This window comes from Melospiza melodia, chromosome 15 (genome assembly GCF_035770615.1).
Source record: "Melospiza melodia melodia isolate bMelMel2 chromosome 15, bMelMel2.pri, whole genome shotgun sequence".
NCBI lineage: Eukaryota > Metazoa > Chordata > Aves > Passeriformes > Passerellidae > Melospiza > Melospiza melodia.
Genome location: NC_086208.1, coordinates 4,210,167 through 4,226,126, shown reverse-complemented (window position 1 = coordinate 4,226,126; position 15,960 = coordinate 4,210,167). Strand labels below are relative to the sequence as shown.

At 49.9% G+C, this 15,960-nt stretch overlaps 1 protein-coding gene across 2 annotated transcripts in view; it reads right to left on the bottom strand.

Moving 5' to 3' along the window:
* LINGO1 (leucine rich repeat and Ig domain containing 1) overlaps positions 1 to 15,960 on the bottom strand; it is a 158,023-nt gene that overhangs the window by 104,423 nt on the left and 37,640 nt on the right. For both annotated transcript variants that reach the window (XM_063169453.1, XM_063169454.1), the window contains one exon: positions 768 to 810. The gene's annotated coding sequence lies outside the window, so the exon portion shown is untranslated. The remainder of the gene's footprint in view (positions 1 to 767; positions 811 to 15,960) is intronic.

Genomic DNA, 15,960 nt, shown 5'->3' with positions numbered 1-15,960 from the left:
CAAAGGTGAAGATGACACAATACCTCTACTAATTTACCTCAGCACAGAACCAGGATCCTTTCTGCTGGGTTAAAGATAAGGTTAGAAAACCCCTGGGGACTTTAGAAGTGTAAAAACATCAAACACTGAATGGCACAGGGACCTGAGCCTGAGAAAGCCCAGAAATGTTATCCTTCTACCCACTGGTCCCTCAGGAGAGTCAGCTGGGTGGCTGGTGGCAGAGAGGGTGGCCTGAGAGGAGCACATTCCTGGAAAGGTTACAGGTGACAACAGTAGCTTGCAGCCAGGACTGCAGCTTCTCACATTCACATTTCTTCCAGGGCCTAAATGCTCATCTGAGCCTGGCTCCCGTGCAAAGGTCCCCAGACAGGCTGTGCTCTCCTTCCACCCATCAGTTCACCTTCTTATTGGTCCCCTGAGGTCCCCTGAAGTCACACCCAGTGGAAATGCCTCCCAGCTTTTATTACAATCACCAAAGTTTTCAATTCCCATCTAACAAAGATGACCCAGGAAGGATTAAAGATGCCCACACAGTTTCCCTTCATGGACTATGGGAGGGCACTGATAGACACATCTCAGTGTATTTTCACACACAGGGGAAATAATTCTGGGGTGAAGTGCAGCAGGAACTGGCTCCTCAACAGGGGCACACTCAGGCTCTTCCACCTGCCTGAGGAGCAGTGGTGGTGCCCAGCCCCAGTGCCCTTCCAACCCCAGGTGACACTTTCACAACAGACTCAGTGAGGAGAAAGCACAACTGCACTTACCAGAGCTGAAACCCTACAAGGATCTGCTGGTGATGCAAGGAACCTGGAAAGGAAGAGAAGAGGAGATGTGTTTCAGTGGGTTGGCCGTGGTCAGCAGCAGGGGAGTGTTGGTGTGGCCCAGCCCTGAAGGGGTGGATGGGGCAGCACATTCAGACAGGGCTGTGGCAGTCACCTCTCCTGGCATTGCACCAGGACCATCTAAATTGATCAGGGCCACCTAAATCCACCCAGCCCTGCTCTCCAGGTGCTCAGCTGATGCTGGCAGAGCTGCTGCACACAAGAGGAATTCACCAAGGGATTAAGGAGCCATTCCCATCATTACCATCCTGGTATGAACACTGGGCTGCCCCATCAGTGTTCCCCTCTCATCAGCTCCTGGAGCACGCCATGCAGATCTGTGCAAGGAGTCACAACAACGCACCTGGGAAACCATAAATATCTGTGAAACATCTCCCCATAAATCCACAGGAAGAGGAATTTATGGTGCTTTCTTTGGAGATTTCTCTGGGTGTTCCCTATTAAGCCATTGTGCTTATTTGCATAAGTATTCCTCAGACAGTAAAGTCTTCTCTGCCATCAGTTATCAGCTCTGCAAACAGGAGCAGCACCAGGCGTGGGACTCACAAACACCCAGCTGTAAAGATGAGGGACTGGCTCCTCACCTTGTGAAGAAATAAAGGGTATTAATTGCTTAGTGCAACCACAGCACACTCCCAGCAAGGACAGGGTGAACTGGCAGCCCTGACATGTACAGAACAACTGAGAAAAGGGAAATGAGCCAAAAAACTCTCTGTATGCTCTCAGGGTGTGCCACACAATGGCAAAGCTATGGAAAGAACAAGGATTTTTCACATCATTGGGGGGAAAGTATCAAGGGGAGAAGAAATACACAAGTGCTGGAATCAGCTCCAGCTACTCAGAGAAATTGCTGTAATATATTGTCCAGCCACAAACCAAGGCCACTACAGAAATTAAGGAAGGAAGTGCCTTGCCTGATATAGCAGCAATGAATATATTTGTTAGTGATAATACATCAGTTACCAGTCTGGGTAGAAGCCTTTCCCACAAGAAAGGCTGACACAGGGCCTTTATTAAAGAAGGTAATACCCAGTTAAGACACCTACTGATCTCATCTGATGAATGGTTGACACAATACATCATATATATGCAGGAGGGGTTTGAAAATAACAGAATAAGCTGAATGGTATCAGCCCACACATCTAGAAATACAGGTCCATTATACACAACCTGGAGACGACATTTTAATTAACATGTTCTCATGAAAATACAAACTGGAAGCCAAGTGGGAAGCAGCATATACCATCTTACTATGTTCCTATTTTGCTGTTAAAAGTTTAGGAAAAGAAAGATGGATACACCATTCTCCCATCAAGAGGTGGTAACTAGCCAGCCAGCTGACAAATGACTGACTCCTGGAAAAACTCTCACATCAGCTAAGAATGAATGGGGCATCTCACTGCTCTTGGTATTATTGACTCTGTTACTGCTACAGCATAGCTAAGGATAAAAATGATGGATGATCCGGATTAGTGGAAAGTTAACAATTCCTAAGGGAAGATAGTTTTCCTAGATTATACAGGAACAAGGCTCCCAATTCCTGAAACACCTGACAGGAAGGCTCTTGCTCTCTGGTGTCCATCAGATAAGGTTTATAATTTAACTGGGCAGAGGTAAGCAGAAGGACAGGTCTCAGTGCCTTGATAATACCAGCTGCTGCTCAAGACTTAATACCAGTTGTTGTGTGATGACAGATAATAGTTTAAGAAGTAATAGTATACAATTAACATCACTTGTGAAGTGTTGACCCAGGAGTGATTATCCTTTCCCTGCTCATCCCCCTTCAAAGCAAACAGGGAGGGATGCAGCCAGTATTACAGGGACAGGATTGGGAGCCCTAAATAGTATAGATGTTGAAGTGCTCCTAAATAAACTAAGTGCAACAACAAGTGATTTAAGCATATTAGAGCACCCATTGCAATCCTCTCTATTAGCACTGGGGACTAATCAATGGCTCTTGTCTGATATATTGCCTCTGTGGGAGAAAATTAATGAGAAAGACCACCAGCTGATTGGAGAGGCACTTGGAATAGTCCAGGGCAATCTTTCACCACACTCAACTGTGGATGCACTCCACACTGGCAGAAATTACAAGGGTAGGCAAACACAGCACCTTACCCACAGAGGTTTGAAAAGTACCTTGGGACAGCACAACTGGAAGAGAATTTCAATCCTGGTGGTATTTGGCCAATTATGACCCCACTAACAACAAGGTCACAGTTTCTGTCTTAATAACAGTAATATGCTTCAGTATACAGCACATAGCAAATTGCTGCACTAAATCACAATACAATCATCCTCTTTCCCATAGAACATAGAGTATGGGCACCACAGAGTGGACACAGGTGGCAAACAGTACATGGGAACAACAAGGATTCAACTGTAACACCCTTAAAGCCCAAAACACATCTTGACACTGAGTAAAATGTTTGTCATTTTGAAACACATGCTGATGAAATCCCTGCAACTACACTTATATATATTGGAAAAGGATATGTTTTCTTAAGGGCCCTTTGTGGTTTGATATTAGGAGGTGATACTATTGCAGATACAAGTAATCATTTGAATATTTGCATTCGTAACTTTAGTGGAATTATAGGGTATGATTTTAATTATACAGCTCCTGTTACGTCCTGCCAGTTGTTACAGTCTAATTATACACTAGTTAAAGACTTGTTACCTACTTCAACTGGAATTAATCTTAATGCTGGTAAGAAAATTATCACAATATGATGACTTACATCAAGTATTAAAACAAGTATGAATTGATAAAAAGAAACTATCATCACTGTCCACCATAATGGAGATTAAATGTGTTCTGTGTACAAAAGAGGAAAAAGAGATGGAGAACACACTGGTGGGAAACTCTCCCAGGGTGGTCACCTACAGCCACAGGAATTCATAACCTCCTGCTCCACCCAGTGGTAATCCTACTAGCTTTGAGTCTATTAGGTCTGGTGCTTGTGATCATTCTGTATATAAGATTATGGAAGCTGATCATGCTTTTTGAAAGGCTTTGCAAGCTTTGCTAAATGTATTAGCAGGGATGCTTAATAAAAACAAAGGGAGGGCTGTAAAGAAGTAAAGGATATTAATTGCTTAGCATAACTTGCTTAGCGTTAGTAGCTAAGATGTGCTGAAGCTTTAGGCCCCACTTTGAGCAGATTTCACCCTGCACAGCTTCTGCAAGGCTGCCTGGGTTAATTGCCAGGAGAGCAGGTTGTGTTTCAGCTATGACATTTCTCTGCATGTTTATCGTATCCCTATCATGGTTCCAATGTACTTCTGCATAGATGGGTGGGAGATGGGGGAAAATGAATAACAGGTTTTCTTTCAGCATGAAATTGTGAGAGTGTCCTCCACTGAGTGCAATTACTGTGTATGTAACTTCTGTAGGCTGGCTAATACTGCTAAGTATACTGGAGATTAAGGGATTTGGGGCTGTAAAGTCCATTTCATCCATCCAGGCCTGAGCAAGGCAATGAGGGCAGGGAAAAAGTCTTGCAGAAACCACTGGACCAAGCAGGGTCTGGCCTGCAGGTTCCATCCCCCCACATGCCCTTGCTGCTCTCAGACCTGTCCCAGGCAGCTCTGGGCTCTGTGGGGGACAAGAAGGAGGGTGAATGCAGATGCCAGGGCCAAAGCACCTGCAGGCACATCCCAGGGCTGACCCCTCCCCAGTGGCTACCAAACCCAGCACACCCCATCAAGGACACTCCTGAGCCTATGCCAAGCACTGCTGTCATGTTCCTGGATGGCTGAGCCCTCCCCAGGGTGGCACATCAAGGACACAGGGGAAGAGCAAAGGACTTCAGCAGTCATGGTGCTGCTTCTGAGAGTGCTCAGCAGGCACAGGAGAAGAGCTGTTACCACTGAGCCAGAGACCTGATAACAGCACTGGAGCATTTCTGCTTTGGCCCTGCCCCATAGAGAGGGAAGTTGCAGTGCTTCCCATGGGGCTGGACTGTGCTGCCAGTCCCCAGCCCTGCTGCACCTCGGCTCCTCATCAGGGACTGACCTGGGGGGTGCAGGCTGAGCTAATGGGGGAATACCCTACCCCAGTGCTAGAAAAAAGAAAGCCTCAAAAATAACTCTCCTACAGAGCCAGCATCCTGCCCAGGCCCTGCCTCCACTCCTGCCCAGAGGGGAAGCCATGGCAATCTCCCCCCAGTTCTTCTAAGCCAGTGGAATATGAAGCAGAGCAAATACTGGGTTGTTGTGAGGGCATTGAGGAGTGAAGCAGAGCAAGGAGAGAGCTTTGAGTAGTAAAAGCTGCCCTTATGTTATGAGCTCAGACACAGCCTTGTGCATCCCCAAGCAGCAGAGGAGCCATCTCCACTTTGATCTGAGTTTGATTTAAAATGGAGCATCTCCCTCAGCATCACCCACGGGGCAGCAGTGCAGCAACCTCATTTTCCTCTGCTTTATCCCTTTTGCCACCTGCTGTGTGCCCAAGGTCCCAGGGCCACAAACTCTGGCTCCCTGCACTCCCTGGCCATGATGTTCTGGGGCACAGCCCTCAGCTGTGGGTGCATCCTGCTCCCTCTCTGCTCTGGGGTGGGGATGGGCCAGCACAGAGCCAGGGAAATGAGAACCTGCTGGGGCATAATGCCAATTCAACGCCCATTAACTTCCCACAAATCCTCCCTTCCATGGCCTTATCTTCCTCTGCCATATCCCCTTGCTCCCCCTCCTCCTCCTCCTCCCAAGCTAATGGTCCTTGTGGATGCGCAGACAAGCTGTGCAGGTACTCTTGGCTGTGCCTGGGAGCCCTTCAGGGGCAGTATCTGCAGGAAGGTCTGACAGGAGACATCCCTGACACACCCCTTGGTGATACCCCTGACACCCCAGGCACCCACAGGCCATGGGATGGCCCCACACAGCACAGCTCATGGCCAAATGCTCTCCTGCTCTTGCAGACTGAATATCAGGCCCTGAACGTTAACTTTTACAGCAACCCACATCGCCAGGAGATACCCCAAAGCCATCACCTGATCTGGATGCAAATGGTTGTTTAAACACCCCACACAGTCCTGTGCATACAGAATGGATTTACTGTCACTTCTTGTAAAATTAGGAAGGGATAAAACCAAACAGCTGAGCAGCAATGTCTGCTGGGCAGAAGGAGGAGCAACACCAGCCCAGCTCAAGGGCTTTGGCTAGACAGGGAGCTCCAGAATTAACACCAGCACAGCTCACCATGAGGCATCTTTGCTTGCAGCTCCTGCCCAAAGAGTGGATTTGACCCGGGAGCTCTCCTCACCCGTGGCAGCCTGGCAGAGCAATTTTGAATCAGCACTTTGTGGAAGCAGCCACGTTTCAGTGCTCCTTCACTGCAGGGCAGGAGGGGCAGGAGGGGCAGGAAGCTCCCCTGGCAGGCCCAGTGAAGTTCCTCAGATCAACAAGAGATGAAAAGCACTGACAGTGGAGCTCAGCCCAGCTGCCCTGGCTGCTGAGGCTCTCACTGCACTGCTGGTCTTGCAGGAATTCAGTGGCAGCACAGAGCCAACAGCAGCACTGCCACTGCCCAGGAACAGCCCAGGAACAGCTCCCCACCTTGTTCCCCTGGGAGCTGCATCCATGGGGTCACAGCACTGGTTTTGCAGAGGAGAAAGTTCTCCTTTTCAGCAAAGAGCCCATGTTTTACACAACAAATTGAACTCAGCCCAAGCCTTAGCATTCCACCAGAAACTGTTTGCACAGGAAGTTTGTGTCCAGCTTCCTACATGAGGAAGGGCTTTGGAAAACAGAGCATTCCTCAAGGCAGCAGATAAATGCTGGACCAGAGTTAATGCTGGAGGCTGGAATCTAGGCAAACTGGGACTAAAATAAGGCCTGACTGCTGGACAGTCACCAGGAATATTGCAGCAGCTGAGTTAGGAACAGGAGGAACTCAGCCTTCAGGGATGTCAAAGGAAAGCAAGGCTGTTTCTGCAAAGGAGGCGCCACAAGAAACATCCCAGAGTTACAAGTGGAATACAACTGTGGAGGAGCTGGTTTCCACCAGTGCTCCAGAGCTGTGACATGGTGCTTGGGGGTGGCACAGCCACCATGGGCTCAGGTTTGGCACCAGCCTTTGCACCAGCCAGCAGGTCACATCCCTCTCCAGCCATGCTGAGGCCGTGGGACAGGATGGGAGAGGAAATGCATTTCCAAGCCCGTTTCACTGCCCATGAGAGCTCATGGCATCCTTACATCAGTAACCCAAACTCTGCAGGATCTCCCAGCCCTTCCAGTGAAGGGCAAGGAAAATTCTCCTCCATTGCAGCTCCCACCTTTTATCTTTAAAAACCACAACAGGCAAGGTTAAAAAAAAAAAGAAAAACATGACAAATCATCCAAGGAAAAGAATACAACAGCCTTTGAAACCCCATCCTACAGTTGAAAGGGAGGGATGGAGGCAAGGCAAGAAAGCCAGTGTAAAACCTCATTACCATCAGAAATCCTCTCTCCCTGCCCTTACCTCCCTGCTCATTTCCATATCACAGGGGACACAATACCTTTCTTCTCCTGAAAAACATCCCATTTTTGCAGAGCCCGGCTGTCCCCACCCCCAGCACTGACTTATGGAGCTGGGGAACAAAAGCCAGGCTCACACCTGCCCCGGCAGGCGAGGCCAGTGTGTGAATCTCCAGGCCCTTATCAGCCTCTCAGGAGCAGTTTTTACCATTATTATTATTATTATTAGTCTACTTTATCTTTTTTTTTACCTTTAGCTTCAAGATCCTTTAGTCAGTCAAATTACACTCAGAGTAGCAGAAGTGGCAGAAAATAAAGCATTATAAGGGGTTCAGGAAGTTATTTTCATCTCAAGGAGCAGGTAAGAAAGGTTGACAAGTCTTTATTCTGCTCTTATGGGATAATCTGTAGGTTCCCAGCTGATAGGGGGGAAAAAATTAAAAGCATCAGAAGAAATTGCAAGAAGAAGTAAAACTGAGGCTTCTGCATAAATTGAAGTAATGTGCAGCTTGGCTGACAGCTGAAAGCACTGGAGGGTGAAATGTCAGTGCCAGGAAGGAAAGGGGCGGCCACAGGGTGCGGGCAGGGCTGGACAGAGGGTGCTGGGTGCAGGGCAGGTGGGTCACTCAGCCCCCTCCAGCTGGTCTTTCCTCATGCTAAGTGAGCCCGTCACATCTCTCCAGTCCAGAGCATCACTAACAGAGCAGGCGGGGAAGGGAGGGGAAGCAAAGCAGCTCAGCCATCAGTCGGCATCCCCCATGCTGCCCTGGATCGCTGGATTTGTCCTGCTCCTGTCTGGCTGCTCCAGTAAAAGCTACAAGCATCAAGTCAGCACAAGGAAAAATTTTCTGCCCAGACTTCAGGCTCTCATATTTACACACACAAGGCAGGGCCCTGGGAGCTCCCAGCATCCGCCCAGCAAGCACTGAATGCTGGACTGGGAGCTGGGAGCGGAGCCAGGGTGCCAAGGAAGGGGAGAGGATCACAGGGAGATGCACAGAGGGGAGAGAAGAGGTGGGACCATCAACTCCTCTCTGAGGCATTGGCCTGTGGGGATCAGAGACTGATGCAGGCAGTGCTGGATGCCCAAGAGAAGCAGGGACAGGCTGCAGGCCGGCACGAGGTAGCGGGGCCCTGAACAGCACGGATGCGTTTGTGGTGTGAGACAGCCTTTCCCCCAGCAGAGAGTGAGGGAGTGGGATCCCTCTCCTCCAGGCAGGGTGTGGGGGTCCGAGGCAGCCCCCTCCCAGGCCGGGGGGCAGCCAGCCCCCTCCCAGGCCGGGGGGCAGCCAGCCCCGTGCCTCTCCGGCCGTGGCGCGCTGAGCCACGCGGTGCCGAGGCGGTGCTGTCACCGGTGATTGATGGCATGGTTCAGGAGGAAATAAATTCCCAGGCTTTTGCAGGAGGTGAACTGGGGGGTGTATCCATCTTAAAGATGCTTAATGAATGTGCCACAGCCCGCGGAGTGGCAGCAGATACATCTCTGCAGCCAGCATTCCCCACGCTGTTCCTGCCGAGGTTCGGGCACAATTTAACAGCTTCTTATTGATTTTATTTATGTTTCCCAGGCCCTGGCAGTGTTTAGATTGCCCCAGTCCAACAAGATCCCCATAGTCACAGAGGTGACTTGCACTTGATTTTCCCATCCTGCTCCTCAAGCCCATTTTCCCATCCTGCTCCTCAACACCAGGGGACAAAACCTGGTGTTTGGCCAGAAAAGATGGAAGTTTTAGGCTCTTTTTCAGCTTTAAGAAAGAGGATGATGATGCAGGACAGCTGGGATAATGGTGAGTACTGGCACAGCACTGGGGCAAACACTGCTGCCAGCCACTCACATCACCCCAGCACCAAGCTCTGGGTTGTACCTTTGGAACTCAAAGCAAAATAAGGACCTTTCCAAAGGCACCCTTGCAAACTTGGAAACTCCTAGCTGTTATGTAGCTTAGCACACCTTCATTTTCAAGGCAAGAAAAATGACAATCAGCAGTTCTGGCATGTGACTTGGTTTTGTATTTCCCTCTTTCCCTTAGGGAAAAAAAAAATGGAGAAAGAAAGAAAAGCAGCAAAGAACAGCAGAGACCCAGTTGACCTTTCCGGCTAAGAGACCTTGTCTGAATCACTGGATGGTAACAATGAATGAAATGCCAGTGCCCTGCCTTATAAATACCAGCTTCCTCTTGGGGTGAAATGCCATCTTCCAAGCATGGAAAAGCTGCAAAGAAAATGTCACCCTTGCCAAGGTGTGAAATGCCAGCCTGCTCCTAGATCCCCAGCTCAGCCATGGGGAGATGGGCAGGCTAATGCTGCTGGATCTCCAAATTCCTCCTGTCCAGAGCCTTCTCCAAAGCCCCATGGCATGAAGGGGACAGAACTTCAGTGTGGGACAGCCAGAGCATGAGTCCTCCAGAATTACCTCCAGCATCTCAGCAGTGAGCATCTCACTACTCAGAAACGCTTCCTTGAGGATTTGGGTTATTTCCCTTTTCCAGTGGCTGTGAGTCAGAGGGCCGCTAGGACAAACAAATCACCTTTCAGGAATGGTGGGACAAGCCAAAGCAGTTATTTCCAGTATTACCAGTGAGATGAAAAAACAATTGAGCATAAGGAGATTTTTGTCATCTAGAAAGTTTATCACAACCCCGACTCCTAGTTCCCAGCAAAAGCTGTTGTTGCTGGGTTTAATCCTATTTATTAAACATGGGAAATCATCCAACATACTGTCCTTGTGTGAAAAAATGCTTCCAATTAGGCTGGTGATATTTGTAATATCTCCCCTCCCCTTCTCACGGCCACATTTGGCTTAATCAAAGCCACATTTTCCAGAAGCTCTTCCTCCCTTTTCCTCCCATTTGGCATCCTCCTACCCCAGTTTCCCAGTACCAAAGCCCCAGTACCAAACCTGTTCCAAGTCAGGGCAACACAGCAGGAGGGACAACTTGGACCATCTCAGGGAACTGCAGGGCTGCAGAAACGTAACCAAGCCTTCCTACCTGATGAAATTATGTTGGGAAATGAATGAAGTTGCTTTTTGTCTTCTGGAAACTGGAGCTGTTCTCTTTCCCCACACCCACACCTTCTTTTTTTTTTTTTTTTTTTTTTTTCCCATAAATGTGTGAAATAATTTCACCACCATTTTTTTTTTCTTTCAGTTACTCCTCCTCCCCTCAGATCTCGCCTTTCCTGGCATTTGAAAATAGCTCATGAAAAGGAGGAGGAAGGAGGGGAATGAAAGGAAGTGTGTGGGGATGCAAGATGGAAGGGAAGAGAAGGGAAAAATACATGAATACTGAAAATACATGTTTTTCAAAGCAAATCAGAATGGCTGATTGCTTCAACTCCAGAACCCATTCTGGGAAAGGGCTGATAATCTGGGGAGTTTTCTAAGGCTCTCTGCATCCTCTCAGTTGTTAGGCAACACCTAGGAAGAAAGTGGCACAGCACAGCTGCCTGCACCTGCCTGTACCTCCTGTGCAGGCAGCCATCCCAGCCAGGAAAAGCGACCTTCCAGGGACCCAGGTGCCATCTGTGCTCAGAGCCGACCAGGATCACTCTGAATGGATTTTTTCTGACCTGTGCAACACTGGTGGCTGGAACAGAAATGGCTGGGAAAACCTCCTCAGGTTTGATACCCTGCTGGTGGAGCAGCAGCTCGGCCCCACAGGGCCCAGGGACATGGTGAGGGGAAGGGTCTCAGCCACTGTGGCCTCAGAGGGGCTGCAGGCTGAGGGCTGGAGGGCTTTTTTCCTCCAGCCAGCACCAGGCTGATGACCAGGATGCCCTTGACTTGCTGGGCAAGCCATTAGTGCTGGAGCAGTTCCAGGGACAGGTTTGTGCCCGACCCCTCTCCCTTGCCTGCCTTGTGGAAGATCTCCACGGGAAATGGTTTTAATGCATCAGCATCCATGTGCATCACATCTAGGGCTTTCCCCCAAGTGCTTCTCTGTAATGGATTTAGTCCTTGACCTGGAGTGATGCTGCTCTTACAGGTTCCCAGGGAATCAGAATTCCAGTTGCTCCACAGCTTTCCTGCCAGGAGAGCAGGGCAGCAGCACTGCAAATCTCCTCTCAGCCTTGGCAGTGGGGAGGGATGCTCACTGCTGGGGGAGGCAGCCAGGGCAGTCTTTCCCTCCCACACCCTCCATCTCCATTTGATATTTCTTCTCTCCCTGCACAGCACCTTCCCCCTCCTTCCTGCTCCTGTTCTCTGGGGCCAAAGGCATGCTTTCCAGCTTTTTTCTTTAAAAAGCCCCTAAAACCTGCGTGTCCCTAAACCACTGCATATCTAAAAGGGACTAAAGGGTTTATGTTTAGAAATTTAGGGGAAAAAAATTCATAGAAAGAATAATAAAGTACTGGAATGCTCTTCCCAGGGAGGTGGTAGAATCACCATCTCTGGATGTGTTTAAAAAAAGACTGGACATGGCACTTGGTGCTGTAGTCTAGGTGAGGTGTTAGGGCACAGGTTGGACTCGATGATCTTAGATGGCTTTTCAGGCCATAAATCTCGGAGAGAGGCTGAGTGGGAATTTATGATAGAATTTGTTTTGTTTTGGGGCTGTGTTTTGTTCTTGGGGGTTGGCAGGTTGCCATCTTAGAGGTCCCTTCCAACCTCATCACTCTGTGATTCTGTGATTCTGTGATTCTGTGCAATGTTAGTGGTGGCACCAGGGGAATCTGCAGCTGGATCAGCAGCGGCAGGAAGGCTGGCAGCCACGGGCATTGCCAGCATAGCTGCTCTTGGAGCCCTGGGAGCCCTGCCATGAGCAGCACAGCTCTGCAGGGATGCACTGCCAAGTCCAGAGGATGCTTCCCATCCCAATCAGGAGCATGACAAGCACTTCTCGCCTTGACAGCGTCAGAAGCCAAGCAGGGAACCACGCCTCATTCTGTGCTACACACACCAGCACTGGGAAAGCCTGGGCTGAGCCCTGGGGAAGTGGCAGCACACTGAGGAGAGCCTCGCTGCTCTAGGGGGCTTCAGGCCAGGCAAGAGCACCCCCACACCCCCAGGAGTGAAGATGGGGGGCTCTGCCATTGTGTGCAGCTCCCTCAGGACCTTGGAGGGGATGAGTTGACCGAACCCAACAGGCAGTGCTGCCCCAGCCCAACACAGGAGCCCAACAGGACCACCTTGAGATGGCAGTGGGACACTGAACGTTGCTCCAGCTGAACTCCTGAGCCCAGCAATCCTCTTCTTTCCTCAGGAGATGCCACCCTGTGACGCTCTCTCTTCCCACCCTCCCACAAGGACACTAATTTTTTCCAGCTGAGCTGAAGAACAAACAAATCATCACCCACTCCAAGTAGGTGGGCTGGCCACGGCCAAGGAGAAGATGCTTTGTGTTTGGCAATGGTCCACAGAGCTAAGTCAGCAAAGCCAGATGATAGGCAGTGAAGCCACCCTTTCCAATAACAGCCCTGTGACACACAGATCAGTCCTGCTCCAGAGGTCTCCAAGGGCTTAGTGTGACCTCCATCATCCCTCTTTCCAGCACACAGGAATGCTGCTTGCAAAGCTAATCATCTTCTAGGGCATCTTCATTAGCCTCAGAGCACTCTGCTTCTGGCCTCCTGCATCCCCACTGGAGGCCCTGGGCCATGTCTTGCTCTCGTGTACTGCAGTGTAAGTGTGTGGATCCACACCTGGAATCACATGATGGATATTTCACTGCTGTCCAAACAGGCTCTTGGAGGCTCACAAGGCCACCACTCCTTTCACTTCCAAGGTGACAAGCCCACAAGGATCCCCAGCTCACCTTGTGGAGGTAACACAGTTCCTCCTGCACAGCCCCACCTTTTACCTCCAGCAATCTGCAGAAATCCCTCCTCTCCTGAGCTCAACATGAGGCATTTCAACTACTGAGCCTCAAAATCAGACACAGCACATTTTACCCACACATCCCTGCATGCCACAGACCAAGAAGCAAACACTGAAATACACCTTAATCCTCACTCACAGAAACGCCTCCTTCCAGAGCAGCAAATTATTTTATTATAGGAAAAGTCCAACCAGGGACCACACTGAAAGCCCTCAAAAGCCATGTGCAAATAACCACACATTAACAGCCAGGCAGGCACTGGAGAAGGGCAGAGCAATGTAGGCTTCATGTGGAAACACCAGCTCTGCCCAAGGCATGGCCAGCACTGGGCTTTCCATGTAATCTTGAGCCCCGCATCCTCCTTCCTGCTCCCCAGCACCTGCCAGTGTGATAGAAAGGGTCCTTTGGTCCCTTTACATTTTACTCTGCTCTGGGGCTGCTCACAGGGCTGTTCATGGGGGCAGCTCTCTCTAGTCCAGCCCTGAGAGTCCACACTCCTCTGCATCAATGTGGGAGCATCAAAAGCCTCCACAGGTTTCAACACAGAGTCCCACAAGTGTTTTAGCTTGGCCAAACGAGATTTTTCCCAGGAAATGAAGTTTTGATGGACGTTTTCCAGCCAGCCAGCTAGTGCCTGCCAGCACTTGCACTGCTTGGGTGTTCCCCAAGGGTCTGGAGCAGACCTGGCACAAGCATAAAGGAGCAAATACTGGCTGGGAGGAGACTGGTTGCAAAGCTGGCAGCTCAGCCTTACAGAGCTAGGCCAGACATGGGCTTTCCATACTCCACAGCTCCCAGCCCTGCCAGGTTCTTCACTCAGGATGTAAGAGGGCACGACAGCCTCGGATGAACCCAGCTCTGCCATCGCCACTGGCCTTGGATGTGGGGCTGATTAGAAGGATTAAAAACCAATTCAGCAGTGGGCAGCAGGAGGGATGTGCTGGCAAGGCCCAGGCTCACCAGCCTGTGGGATGCCATGGGAGATCTTGAAAGGAAAGAAAGATCTGAGCGGGCATCGCTGCCCAGCTCCTCTCTAACAAGGGACAGGAACAACCCGCAGCTCTCAAAGAGCTCCCAGATGAAAGCAGCTCCATCCCCAGGATCTTGTTATTATTTCACAGATGTTTCTCACATACCTTTTCTTTACTGTTATTTTTCTATAGTTAGTCATTGCTCTAGATAAATGGGGCCTCTGTGGCTGCAGGCAGTGGGTGGCAGGAAAGGCAAGGCTGCCCATGGCTGAAACACACAAACACCACTGCTAGGGATGTTAAAATGTGCCATCAGCAGGTATGCCCTGCACAGGACCTCAGTTCACCTCCCCAGCTCCTTCTGCTCCTCACCAGCAGGATGGGCTTTGCAATGGCTGGTTTCTCTGGGAATTGCTAAGAAATCCCACCATGAAAAGCATTAGCAAAGTGCAAAATGTTGTGACCCAGCCTTTACCTCTGCCTCCGGGCAGGATTGCCGTAAGACAATCTGAAATCCAGGCTGAGGAGATCCTGCCTGCTCTGCCCCACATCTGGCAGCAAAAACAAAATCTCCCCCTCCTTGAAAAGGTAGAGCTACTAAAGGGCAGGAGACAAAGCTCTGTCTTTGCAAAGCAGCCCTGAGCAGGACAGGCTGAGCCAGGGTCACCGGGCAGAGGGACCATGCAGGGATGGGTTGACTTCCTGCTCTAAGCTGGGCACACAACCTGGCCCTTGGCTTCTCCCAAACCCTGACTGAGCTTTTCCAGGATTAGTGTGATGGCTGAGTGACAGGAGAACACTGAAAGGGGGAAAGGGAAAGGATTAAAAATAGATTCCAGTTTTGTTTCAAATATTGTAAAATAAAAGGTCGTGCAGCAGCTATTGTGGAACCAAAAAGCACGCTCACATCTCGGGCTGCGAGGCAGCTCAACAGCAGATGTATTTTTCATTAAAAGACTATTTAATATTGCAGGTTCCTGCTGAAGACCTGCTTTCTTGGTTCTGGCTGATTGCCAGGGAGACACTTCTTCCCCTCCCTTGCCTGGAGGAGCAGGGATTTCCTCCCACAGCCCTGAGCAGTCCCTTTTGCACATCTCCTTGCCCTCACATCCCCAGGAGCATCTCTATCCCCCACCAGCATCCCCAAGCACTCACCCAGCACTGCAAGAGAGCCCCCATCCAGCACACAACCCATGTATCATAGCATTAACCTGGCAAGCAAAGGTAAACTAGAAACTAATTATCAGGCATTTTTAAAAAGGCAAAATAGAGAGCAGGAGCAATCCCAACTGCACAAGCCCAAGGAGTGGTGGTAAAGGGAATTCCTTTCCCTCTAATGAGAGACATCTAGACTTTGTTAACTCAAACTTTCTCATTTATCACCTTTGCTCTGCCTCTGTCTGCCTCATGGCTGTCAGGCCATGATAATGTATGAAAAGCAGTCATTTATCCCTCAACATCTCACTCAGTACAGACACTGTGCTGTGGGAATGGATTTACCCCACACCCAGTTCAGCTCCCAGCACAATAAGGCTAATTTAGATGTTTAGCCAAATTCTCCTTTCTCCTCTGTCCTCCTTTTATTTAATTTTAAAGCCAGCAGGTGCTGGGCTCAGCAATTGGAAGCGACAAGCAGCTGCAGGCAGAACACAGAGTGAAAGCTTCTCCTCTCCTGCCTGCTTCTCTGCCTGTGATGTCTCCTTGGGCACCCACCCCAGGTACTGGCACCCTAGGGGGCTGCACTGGAGCACCTGGTCCTGCTTGTGGTATTTTCTGGGCTCTGAAAAGCAGCACAGGAACCACCAACACACAGAGGCATCTTAGCAGTGGGGCTTAACACTGCAGTGACCTCTCTGCTCCCCCTTG